The following is a 13,604-nucleotide window of genomic DNA, read 5'->3' on the forward strand; positions in this document are numbered from 1 at the left end:
TTTTGTATAATAGGTTTTTGAAACTTATCCTTAATCAAAGACTAGGTATAATTAAATACCTAATTCGCTAAGATTGATGGCTCTGATACCAACATGTCACACCCCGACTTATGGCCTAGGCGTGTGACCAATAGTTGGTAGCTGTTTTGTAAATATATCAGAGTTGCTGTTTGATTTAGCGGAAGTCTTTTAATAAAATATTCATTTATAAAATGTTGGATTAAAATATCTTTTTAAATGTGTACAAAGCATGTTTGAGAAAATAAATTCTTTTCAGTGGAAGTCTTAAATATAATATTGTTATTATTGAAACTCGAGTTTAAATACCCGTTTGATATTTCAAATACCTTTCTTTAGAAAACATAATTCTTTATAATATTTTAATATAAAATATCTGAGCCATCAGATAACATCTAATGACTAATTCTCCAATCTTCTATTCTATCTTGTTTGTCTGTCCTAACTTTTCTGTTTTTCTATAAAATGTTTAGAAAAATACGTCAGCACACAGCTGGTGAATGACGCCGACTCTTTGTAAAAATATTTTCAATACCTTTGTGACTACTCATTAGGCACCAAACTACATTGGGATCAAATTACCCTAAGTACCTTGTACAATTAATTATATACACAATATCATTTCTCTGAACAGTCCAGTAGACTTTCAAAGGCATGTTGATGATATGCATGGCCTTGGGGAAATGCCGAGTCACCATGTATGAATGGATCCAGACTCATGTATACTCTTAATCTGAGTGTCCGTTTCTTATTATTGTAACACAAAGTTTTAAGGATTCGTAAATCCTATGCAAAAATTCTGACTCTAAAAGAGTTTATAAAAGTTTAGGGCGTATTCACCTTTTTCTGTTTATAATCAGTTTCTGATACTGATTCCAGTTTTCTGTTTCTGCTTCTTGTTTTATTACCTCGGACCTTGATGTGCTAAAAACAGTCAATAAATATTAACTAAATTAAACAAGTAATAAAAACAAGACCTAAGACTCAGCTAAACAAAACACCGGCAACTGAACCGGTCAATTGTACTAAGCTAAGTAAGTCCGGAATATCGAACCCACAGGTCTCTATAAATTACGTTAATTAACTAATTAGACTCGACTTACGACACGACTATTTATTATTAATGTTTTAAGGGGGATTTTTAAACTAATAATAAACTAAGATTAAACTAAGAAAGCAAATAAACAAGTAAACGAGAAACAAGCAATTAATCACGAGATCGAAACCAATCAGAGAAGGAATCTACTTAGGTAAGAATCCCATGTATCAACAATCATCAAGCAATGGACAAATAACATGATTATGGAAACTGATTTCTAAAACATACTCATCTAACAAAACCCTAAGGACCCTTGACTGAATCAAGTGAAATCCCAAAGAACAACTATTAGATTATTAAGCAATCAATATTATTGATTTTCGCAAAGTCATAAATTAGGGTTAATTAAATGTTTCTATAGCAAGCAATCTTATGAAACACTAAACCTTAGATAACTTGATAAACTAACATGACATCGTGAAAATGGATCAACACAATAAGCAAGAATATTGTCACAATCTATCCTAGCATGCAATTGACCAAGACACACGAACAACTCTTCACCTTACAGCTATCGGAATTTAGCAAAACATATAAAACCCTAACCAACTATCAACAAGCTTTTATGATCTAATAGGTCTATTCAACCATAATAATCAAAACACCAAGTAAAGATTAAACACGAACCCTGAATCTAAGAACACAATCAATAGATAAAAGATCCATGTGAAGCAATAGTTAACGATCAATCAAGATAACAAATACTTATACGAGTCATGAAAACAAAATCAAGTCTTTACTATTAAATAACGAAATCCATAATCAAAGAATAGTCCAAAGCAAGAATCAAGTCTCAAACATGTTCATCAAACCTAGGTAGACATGAAGTCTAGCCTAGAATCATTATTAAAAACAATCCTAAACAAGTCTTAAAAACAAAGAGGAAAGACATCAAGAATAATGAACAAGGAACGAAAGTTAGAGCGATAAAACCTTTTGCGATTGATCCTCGAACACCCGGATGAAAGCTCTCTCAATCCTCCTTGGTTCCTAGCTTCAAATCACCATCAAACCCTTGGTTTTTGACTCAAAATCGGCTGCCAAAAGATGTAGAATCTGATTGGTTATAAAGATGTATATATAGAACGCATAATGGGCTTGGACTTGCAAAAACGAGGGACCAGAAAGACCTAGGCGCCCGCGACGGCAAACTGCCTTTTTCCTAGGCGCGGCGCGGCGCCCCCTGGGGTGAATTTTCGTTTTTTGCACTTATTTCTTGTTTATTCATGTTAGGCCCCTTTCTTGAACTCCAACTAACGATGAGAAACTTCTAGAACTTCTTTTCCTTGACTCCAAAGCCACCATCTATCTAAACTCTAAGTGAACTAATCATGTAGTCATTGACGAGTAAAACGAACATAAACTTCGCATCAAATGATAGAAAGAATTAAGTTTAACATGCAAGACATCAAAAGAGTTAAAACACGACAAATATATAAAACTTGACTCAAAACCTTAAATAATAAAAGATAAACGAAACTCGAACAAAAACGAACTCAAAACATTAAATAAACAAAACTTTACATGGGATTCAAGATGTATAAATAAACGTATATCAGACCTATAGTACGAGAATAACCTTTTGTATAAATAACTAGATCTTTGATCTAGCTTCAGACCTTTAGTCCGTTTTGTATTGCTTTAACCTTGATAAAAACATTTGTTTCTATAAAGCATTTGGACCTTTAGTTCCCTTGTTTATTTACCAATCATATACTATGTTTCTTCTTAAGGAACAAACGTCTATACTGAGTTCTTATTCAAGAAGAACATTAATTTAATTCTAATCTTTGAATATTATATTTCTTAATAATAAAGAAATACTATTTTAATTATACCCCTTGTATATACTTGCTTACGTTTCTTAAGAAGAAACAATATTTTGACTATAACATTTGCTTAAGAAAAGTTATATAATACTAAATTGTAATCAAGGTTCGGTTATATCTCCGACTATGGTCTTAAGCCATTTATAATAATAAAATAATGACTTAGGTCGAACCCCTACCTCGCACGGGTATTCGGATTTAGATATTCCTAAGTTTATACAAGCAGCACTTCTACTCAATGTACATTTATTGAGGCGTTCTAGATCAACCTTCCTTGGCCGCAAATCGAGGCGATGTTCAGGAGTTGCCGGGTCGTGCACGTACTTCAAGGCAAAATGTTGGGTTACTTTTGGGTGGCACGCACTTCGAGGAAACGCCGGGTATTGACACGGTTTACGAGGTGATATTTGTCGGGTCGGTGGCATGCAAAACGATGTAGAGAGAGTGGGAATGTGTGTGAGAGAATAAGCCCGTGGCTTCCCCTTTTATAGCTGATTTCTGGTGCTATCGCGATACGCGATGGGCCCCTTTCTCATGGTCATCGCGTTTCGCGATGACACATGTCGTCAGACGTGGCCACGTGGCTTGTCAGCCTGCCACGTGTGTGATGCGTCATCACGGCCCATCGCGCTACGCGATAGCCGTGTTTTTGGACTCATCACGTATTGCAATGGGTCCTTGGATATTATTTTTCATTTTTGGTCCTTTTTCTTTTATAGCTTATCATGTCTAGGTCTAAATCTCATTATCCAAAAATACAAAGGCGGCTCTCGGCGATGCGAGCGTGCGAAGTGCAAAGTGCGCCATCAAAGCGCCACATTGCGCCCGTCGCCATCGCCCTCGCCATCACCCGAGCCCGTGCGCGGTGCGCGTCGAGTACTTCGCACCCTTTGCTAGGACCACTTGGTGCATGTTAAGCATAAAAGAATATAAATTTGGAAATTCTATCTCTTATAAAGAGCTTTCAATTTTTTACCACTTTCCTTGTGGGATGGATTACATTTCCTTATTTATACCCAAGTGGAATGCTTCCACTTTTTTACATCTTTCCATGTGGGATAGAGTTTCTTTTTCTTATTTCCTTCATGTGAGATGACTTACCTTATATATTTATTTCCTTATCTTATTTTCTTATTATTTATCTTGAAAATATTTTTTCCATTACTTGTCTTTGAGATTATTATTGATCCTTTAACTTTATTAATTTGTCAAATTTGGACCAAAATTTTGGGGATGTTACATTTGGCAGCGGCGACATCGAGTGGGCAGATTTTAATCGATCACGTCTTTGATCGACTAACACGAAATCCTTAACCAGCTTTGATACAAATTCAAGAACAAATTGATAACGGAAACACAAACGAACAAACAATATTCAGGGTAAACTCATGTATTATTATAATCAAGATACTAGCACAAAACTTGAATACAATAATCCCTTTCACTCATACAATAACCCTAACATGGCTATGTATATATAGGGAGACCCTAACTTGGTCAAAAAGTAATTACCAAATATAAAAGCCCAATTTCAACCCCATAAACCGATTACATCATTAATGAATTCCAAAGGCCCAATAGGTCCAACCCAGTCACATACACGTGACGGGCCTAATAATATGGAAATTACCAACACCTTCTTCAGCAACGGTTACATTGGTAGCTTTCTGACTGATGGCTAATAAAAGTAGCAGACATCAGAAGCGTAAGTATCTCCTTTGGAAGAAGCAACCATGGTGGTTAAAAGCTCGAAGCGATAAAGCCAAAGCTACTATAGGAAAGATTAAAAAGCCTAGCCAATCCAATATTTTGATGCAACATTACATGTCATCAACCATGGTGAAGCCAAGCAAGCCCTCTGGCTTCACCTAGACCGATCTTGAACCATGTAGGCCAGTCTAATAAGCTAGACTGATTAGCCAACAAAGAAGATAGAGTTCCATTGGACATGTGTTTGTAAACGATAAGCGTTTCATATTCCACTGTGCAGTATCCTAACAAAGTGGTCAGATTTGGATGTCTTAGATGGCCCAACTAGCTCATCTCGGTTTGAATCAGTGTCTCAGGAAGCTTACAGTACCAGCTAAGCCTCTTAATTACAATGGCGGAACCATCCTTGAGTACAACTTTGTATGTTGTTCCCGTTTGAGTTGAAGTTATGATATTTTCTTTACTGAAATTGTTTGTTGCAATCATCAAGTCCACCAGCATGACCTTCACAAGCGGTTTACGAAACAAATGTACTTGAACAAGCTTGTGAGATCTCAACCTATCAGACCAGCTGCTGCTGCTCTTCCTTTTGTGACAGCACGACCACAATCAAAACATTGTTGCCCAAAAGCAGATAGTCACAATCACACTAACAAAAATAACTTTTATCAAATCTGTTGTGTTCAAACCGCCACAATTGTCACAAGGCTCGCCACAAAGTCCTTCGTTACCTTCAAAGCTGAATAGATTGAATATGGACAGGCTTAACGGAATTGGACCGACAAGAGCATTGTTTGCCAGGGAAAGCTTGCTTAGGCGGACTAAAATAAAGAACTAAGGGGGTATATTACCGGATAACTGATTGTTCGACTGATTAAGACTATTCAAATGCAAACATTTCCCGATACCTATTGAAATTTCTCCAGTCAACCGGTTATTGGATAGATCTAATTCGAATAAATAAGGTACCACGTATAAAGGTCGCTAGGTATAGAACCAGTCAGATAATTACATATGCGTATGTCTGAGGGAAATGATCCAATCAATCCTAGGTTATTAAGCCTGAGCTCATTAACTCTTCGTTGATCGTACCAACAGCTTATGAAATCAAAGGTGTTGTAGAAGAATTCTGCGGAGGATGTGTTGTCGAAGTTCCAGGAGATAAGCATTGATTCAGGATCACGAAACCGAGTTATGCAGGCCTGACACTTGAAATCATCTAATTCTGAAGAAGGCATGATACAGATTAAAAGGCCAGTATGAGAATAAGTGTGCAACAAGCCGTTGATGAGAATTTGTAAAATTGCATGTTACTAATATCACATAGATTTGGAGTAGAAGAATTAGGCATTTGTAATATCATATGTCACATCCTCATCTAACTAAGGAATCCACTCTCTTTTCCCTCATCATGTCCTCTTTGTCTTGTCTTCCATATATATTCCCATTCAATTCACATGTGCATTTCACAAACTTTCCTGAAAACAACATTCTGTTCCAGACAACAAATTTCCATAACCGTCACCCATCACCTATCTCTACGATTCATTCAAATTAGTTGAGTTCGGTCAGTGTAGGTTACGTTGGTTACGGTACCGAAACTAAACCTTAACATTAAATTCATCAAACTAGCATGTTTAAAAAAATAATAGTAGTGGCACTCGTATAGCTTATTATAAATGCAATTAAAATATTTAAAACAACATTCATTTCGTCGGTAATACTCGGGCGTTGGTAGCACATGATCGTTTAGACGACGAGTCGACGTGAATTCGATCGGTAAAGATTACATTCGTTTTGGTATTAGAATAAAACCTAAAAAATAAATTCATCAAAATAACATATGAAAATATTTTAAATATTAAAAACCACATTTATCTGGTCGGTGAAACCCGGACGTTGTTAAAACCCAAACGTTGTCGTGAAAACCCGAGCGTTGAAACCCCGTCGTTGGTAAAATCCGAGTGTTGTTAAAATCCAAGCGTTACGACGGCGAGTCAACGCAAATTCGGCCGGTATCAGTTCGTTTGTTAAGGTATAAACAACATGTTGAAAATCTGAGCAACAAGTACATATAAAAACATCTTAAAAATCAAAACAACACGTACATATATTTTTCAAAAAGAAAATAATTAAATATTCTCTAATGTAATAACTAGTATTTTACCTGGCGTGTTGCGCCGGGTAGTTTGAATATATTTATATACCCTTCGTGTTGCAGTGGTGCACTAATGTTGATTCAGTTGCTATTGGTTAAGTTCGTTAAGATACCAACACTACTTAAGAATTTTAATTTGTTAACGTAGAAAACAATAGCGAAGCTAGTATAATTTATAATAAAAATACATATTAAAAAGGTCTTAACAGCAATAACATTGATTTTCCCGTGCGTGTTGCATGGAGAATTCAGTCAGTTACACCTATACGTTGCAGTGACGAGTCGACCCGAATTCAGTTAGTGTTGGCTACGCTCGTTATGGTACAGGCTTTTAACCTAGAAAATAAATTCATCAAATTAACATGATTTAAATAATAAACAAAAACAAGTAGCGGCACTCATACAGTGTATTTATAAAAAAGTAACATATTTTAAACAATGCTTATTCAGTAGGTAAAATTTAGGCGTTGGTATAACTCGAGCGCTGTGGCGTTGAGTTGATAGGTATTCTTTGGACATCAGTTACGTTCGTGATGGCACCATAATTAATCCAAATTATAAATTCGCCGAATTAACTTTAAAAAGATTAATATATAAAAAATTAAAATATTTAAAATGATGTATATAAAATTATACATCTTTTTAGAATCAAATTATCTCTAAAACCCGAAACTTCCATCAAATAATACAGCTCAAATAGCTACTTATCATGTTAAAATGTAATTTCAGGTAAACCGAAGCCTCAAACAAAGATACAAACCAAAAGCCAAAGAAAAATGAAAGAAAACCGAAAAAAAAGGAAACATGCCTCCATGCTTTCCTATGAAATAAAAGACAAAAATATGCAAGAAAAGACAAAATAGATGGACACGAGGCCGTGCCTCAGAAGGCATGGGGCCGTGGTCACCTTTTAGAAAAGATAAAAGAAATATAACAAATGACCAAAAACATGGGGCCGTGCCTCAGGAAGAACGCCCCCATGAGGAGTCAGCATGTATGATCTAACAGAGCATTAAATGAGAAAGGAGAGCTGGACACGGGAGCGTGCCTTATGGAGCACGGGGTCGTGCCTGAGTGCCCAGACTGCCTATAAATAGTGGAGCATATTGCATTCATCAAGTGTGCTTGAAGAAAGTTCTATACGGGTTTCTCTTATAAAAACATCCACTTTACACTCATATTGAAGGTCTTGTGGAGAGTTTGAAGGCTTGGAGGCTATCATAATAATCATCTATCATCATCATCATCCATCACCATTGAAGAAGGAAGATTCATCCACATTTGGTTAGATTGTTCTAGTTTGATCATTTGGTTGTTATCTTCATCTATTTTCATGTTCATAACCATGCTCATCATGAGCTAAACTCCATTTACCATCTAATTTTTAGGAAGAAGCTTTGTTATATTAAACATGTGATTTTGTTTGGTAAAGTATATGGTTATTTTGCAATTATCCTTTGATGAAGAAATGCTTTATCACGTTAACTCTATACATCAAGGTTGATGATTAACAATCATTCATGATTCACTCATGTTCTTGGAGATCAGAAATGGTAAAAAGAATACCTTGATACATTACTCAAGATAAAACATGGATCCTTATATTGTACTTAGAAATGATGAGATATAAGCTATGATCTATTTCTCTAGTTTTGATAATTCTAAAATGACATTGTTAACACGATTGCTTAGGTTATCATGCTAGTTAAAGAAATCATATGTTAATGGAATGTGTAACTATAACCTAATTAAATCAACCAAGGGGAGGTTGTGTGGCTAAACTATAACCACCCGAAGTTGTTAGAATTGGTATTTGAGAAATCGAAGTCAATTCTAATCTTTCTACTTTACCAAACTACTTGCCTACTTAAATTGACATTCTCGTGGTGGTATGAGATTAAGCAAGGGTTGACTTGAAAATACGCATGCTACTTTATTTTATGTCATAGAATATGTTCACTTAGAAATGAGAGGCTATTCTATCATATATTATTAGGGCAAGTTTGTCACATGTTTATTTAATAATCATCAAGGAAGAATTGAGTGGATTCTTGATCTTAGATGGTAACCTTCATATAATTGAATTACTCATTTAGAATTTCTCTTCATGTCATCTACATATTATAGATATATAAGTATTTCTATTTTATAAAAAGTTTAAAAATCAACCCCAAAATGATTAAAACTATCTGATTGAACTAAAACGAAGATTCAACTAGAAACATTTGTGTCCACGGATAGATAATTGGTTCTTACCAATACTATTCTACATATACGATAGGTACACTTGCCTATTTTGTGTGTGTTTAGTCTTAGTAGAAATCACTTTTATAAATTTAAAACACTATCTTGTGCAAAAGCTAAATCTCCCATCCATTATATTTTACCACACCTCACGCACACATCATAAAACAATGTTTATTCGGCCAGTAAAACCTAACCGTCATTAAAACCTGCGCCACATGGCCAATTGTCTGGAATCCACATTTTTTCTTGTTACCACATGACGGTTTTTTAGTTTTTGATTTTTGGGGTATTGTGGATATGAGAAGCTTTTTACAAGTGTGGCCCATTCAAGATATATTCCATCTACTAGATAATATTATTTGTCGCATACTTTTACATTAAAAGTAAAATTATATGGCGGTGTGTTACCGTCTAACACTCTATTGAATATCGGTGACTGATTTATGACATAAATGAATTTTTCGATCCTGCAACTCAAAAACATGCTTGCTAAATCCAAAGGTCATGTAACGCAACTGCCTCAAGCATTTTGATGGGACGACCTTTGTCACCTTGTGTATATTGTCCTTTCCATACAACAAGACAGTTTTCCATGCCCAATGCATACAATCAAGTACATCTTCTAAACGTTCATGTCTAGAACTTGGCCCTCATTCGGTATGTTGCTGCTTCCGCATCAAGTACATCTTCTCAACATGATCGGACACCAATTCTTCGAATTACTTCATGGTGAAATTCAGATTTGTGACTCAAGAGTAGTAGGAAAATTGGAGGTTGAGACAGAGATTCCGATTTTTCAACATCACTAGACCTTATGTTTGAAGTATGTAAGAATGATTTTGAAAGAATTAGGTGTTTTAAGTATATAATGATTTTGACAACCAGACACAATGCGTTTAGTCTGGTACGATGCTCCACGCACCACAGACTAGAGCCCATGAATGAGGATGGATTGATATAGGATTCAAACCTTCCACATGTCATGAGCACCATACATGACACCTTTCATACCTCACCACTGGGCATGACACTTTTCTGATCTTATAGCGAACAAGGCACATCCGTATCACCTCCAAATTCAACGTGCATAAGCTCCAGGCACATAGAAGTTGAGCTCGAATGTAGAGAATTGTGTTTCGTGTTGCAAAGAATTCTCAAAGGCAAAAATGTTGAAGGTTTGTTTCCTTGGAATTAGGGGTGAAACATCTAAAAATATAGAGATCGTCTTAACGTACTGGACAATATCGAGTACCTGTTGAAGAATTTCAAATATTCAGACCATGAAGACGGTTGGGAATGGATGGCGGAAGCCTCCAGTCAGTTTTCAGTAAAATCATTTGTGCGAGCTATTCAGGCGAAAAGACCAGCTAACTTCTCACTGCAGTAGGGCAGTGGATAGGATAGCTCAAGTGGTTCCGCATTATGATTGTTACTAAATCATATACCTACTATGATTAATCCCTCTAAAGGGGGATAGTATATATTCATCCAGTTTGCAAGTTTTGTTTATTGGAAAATTGGAAAGAGAGGATGCCAATCACCTTTTTTACCATTCCAATATGTAGGCCTGCGAACGAACTAATCGAACACGAACATGAGCTTGTTCATGTTCGTTCGTTTAACTTTAGATGAACTCGAACACTTAAACGAACATGCAATAAATGTTCATGTTCGTTTGTTTAAAAAGTGGTCATGTTCGTGTTAGTTCATTTAAAAAGTCAAATGACAGTTCGTGAACATAAACGAACACTTAAACGGACATAAATGAACATTTAAACGAACATATATGAACACTAAACAAACAATAAACGAACATAAATGAACAGTCATTAACTGCATAATTCATCCAAAAATTACATCAAAATTGTTGTTTACAAGATAATGAAAAGAATCCATCAAGATTCTATCAAAAAGTTCATCATGATTCCAACAAAAAAATCAATTGTTCATCCTTGTTTCATCCAAGTCCTGTTATCCAAAGTCTTCCATCCATGTTAAACCTATAATAAAAGAGAGATATATGAAATACATTCTATTAGTGGTTCTAATGTACATTTTATACTCGCGAAACCAATAACACAATAATTAAATACTTCACCGTATTTTCATTCAAGCATGATGTATGCAATATCGCCATTTTCCTACGGTTAACAATGAAAAATTATTTTAGTAATAGAATAATAATGATATTATAGTTGAATGAATAAGCAAATCACCTTGGTTTTCTTTTTATGTAATCCATAATAATGACGATACCAATCAGCTCCACAAACAAGCGTGTCTACCATCTCCGTTCCTAAACATGAACGATATGGGTCAATAACCCTCCCACCGGCGCTAAAAGTAGGGAAGGCAATGGGTCGGGTTTGGGACGGGTGTAGGTATTCCCATACCCGGACCCGATTAAAAAACCCCGCCCCAGACCCGTCCCATTTATCGGGTAATTACTCGTCGGGTATACATGGCACAAAACTTTCTGGTTTCTAACGAGTTTGACATCATAGATGGACTGCAACCTTTTTCGGATTTTAACATGAACCGACTCAAAAAATTTATGGACTACAAATTCAAGATTCATATACATACATTAAAACAAGATAAGATAACTAAAACTTATTCATCATACACCACTACATAGGTTTGCGAGTTGCATCACTGAATGGAACAATATTAATCCTCCTTGCCAAATAGTAATACTGATAAGTCTAGAAAAATTAAAAAGATTAGAAGAAAGAATCAAGATGTAATTGAGCGAGCATGAGGAATTTGGGAAATTGGTGTTGGAAACTTATAAGTCTTGATAATTTGATGATACATTTAAAATATAATATATGTATAATAATATATCCATATACATATATACATGTTTAAAATAAATATATAAAAAAATAAAATTATGTCAAGTTATTTGGATATATAATCGGGTAAATGATGCTATGTTATCGGGTAATGGGTTCGAGTAATCGGGTTTATTAGAAATCCCATACCCATCCCAAACCCGATAAAATTTTCAAAAGTAATCCCAAACCCTTCCCATACCTTAATGAGACGGGTATTGCCCGTCCCAATTAAGTCGGGTTTCGGGTATTCCCATCGGGTTCAGGTTTCATTGTCATCCCTAGCTAAAAGATGATTCGGAAGCAATAGTTGTTATCGGAACAGATAAGATATCAGCCCCAATTTTAGACAAAATTCTATACTTATGTCTATTTTCCTTCCACCATTTCAATGCATCAAACTTTGTATCAGCCTCACGCAAGTATAATCATTCATCTAAATAAGTGGCTAACACTGACTTCACGCGTTCAATGGTATTAACATTTCTGATATGTGGGCGAACTTAGCGCTACCTGTGTTCATACTAAATCGAGAAGTGGCGAAGCTAGAGCTGTTAGAAGTACTAGCTTTGATCCCGCTTCCACTATTGGATCGAACATTATTTGATTCTTTATGCGCCTCAACATATTTTTCAAACAAATCCTCTCAAGCATCACGAACAATTTGAGTTTCTACTTCCCATAAACCTTCAGAATATATTGTCTTGAAAGAAAAGTTGATTAACTCCATTTTATATAAAGGGTTCAAAATAGCACCAAAGGAAATCAACAGATTAAAAGAACCTCAATACTTATCAAATTTTCCTTTCATCTTAAGGGCATTGAATTCATGCAATCATCCTCCTTTAAAGCTACTTTATCCCATGCTTCCTTTATAACATATAACTCACTGAGAAATAAATTAGAAGTTGGATACTCGGAACCTACAAGATTAAAAAATAATTAAAAAATGAAATCTTGATATTTGAAATAAAAGTACTCGTGAAAATGAACTACATGTGTTTTGATAAAATTCTTCATGATGGCCAAATATTACATATATGAATAAAATTCTCCATGATGGCCAAATATTACATGTTTGAAAAGGATTTGTGTTAGATCGGATCAGGTAGCTTAAATTTGAATAAAATATAAGAAAAAAAATCATAACGTCAGATATAAATTTTGAAAGCAACATATTAGCTTATTCAAAAAGGTTGATTATTCACAACATCATGTATTCATATTGATGGAGAAATGGAGACTGATATATAAAAGGATTAACAAACAATTTGGAAAATTCTATGCAGGGATAAAGCTAAAATAAGAGATTTTATTGAGAACGCTTACCTGAAATTATTTTGGTAGCCTCGTTGAAGAGTGAAAGGAATGAGCATACACTGTCGACTTTATCCCAATCATCACTACTTGGCAATGTCTTGTATGTACTTTCTCGGTCTCCATAATTAACAAAAACTCTTTTATATTCCAAGGCCGTAGATAACATAGCATAAGTTGCATTCCACCAATTAAAACAATTTTGAATCCTACATATTAGATTATCTACATAAAAAATAGAGCAAGAAAGAATTTTTATGAAACTAAATAGATTTATAAACAAATAAGAAAGAAAATTTGTATGATATTAAATGGATTTAAATTAAAATAATCTCTGAAAAGGCGTCAATCAATGAAATTATAACTTAATATCTAGTAGCTAACTAAAA

At 35.0% G+C, this 13,604-nt stretch overlaps 1 pseudogene; it reads right to left on the reverse strand.

The window, feature by feature from the left end:
• Nucleotides 1-5,894, reverse strand: part of LOC143573425 (inactive LRR receptor-like serine/threonine-protein kinase BIR2 pseudogene) — a 73,498-nt pseudogene extending 67,604 nt beyond the window's left edge.
• Between the last annotated feature and the right edge of the window lie 7,710 nt (nt 5,895-13,604).

Source organism: Bidens hawaiensis, unplaced genomic scaffold (assembly GCF_021521415.1).
Source record: "Bidens hawaiensis isolate Kalapana, Puna unplaced genomic scaffold, B.hawaiensis_p1.1 tig00026421_1, whole genome shotgun sequence".
Classification (NCBI taxonomy): domain Eukaryota; kingdom Viridiplantae; phylum Streptophyta; class Magnoliopsida; order Asterales; family Asteraceae; genus Bidens; species Bidens hawaiensis.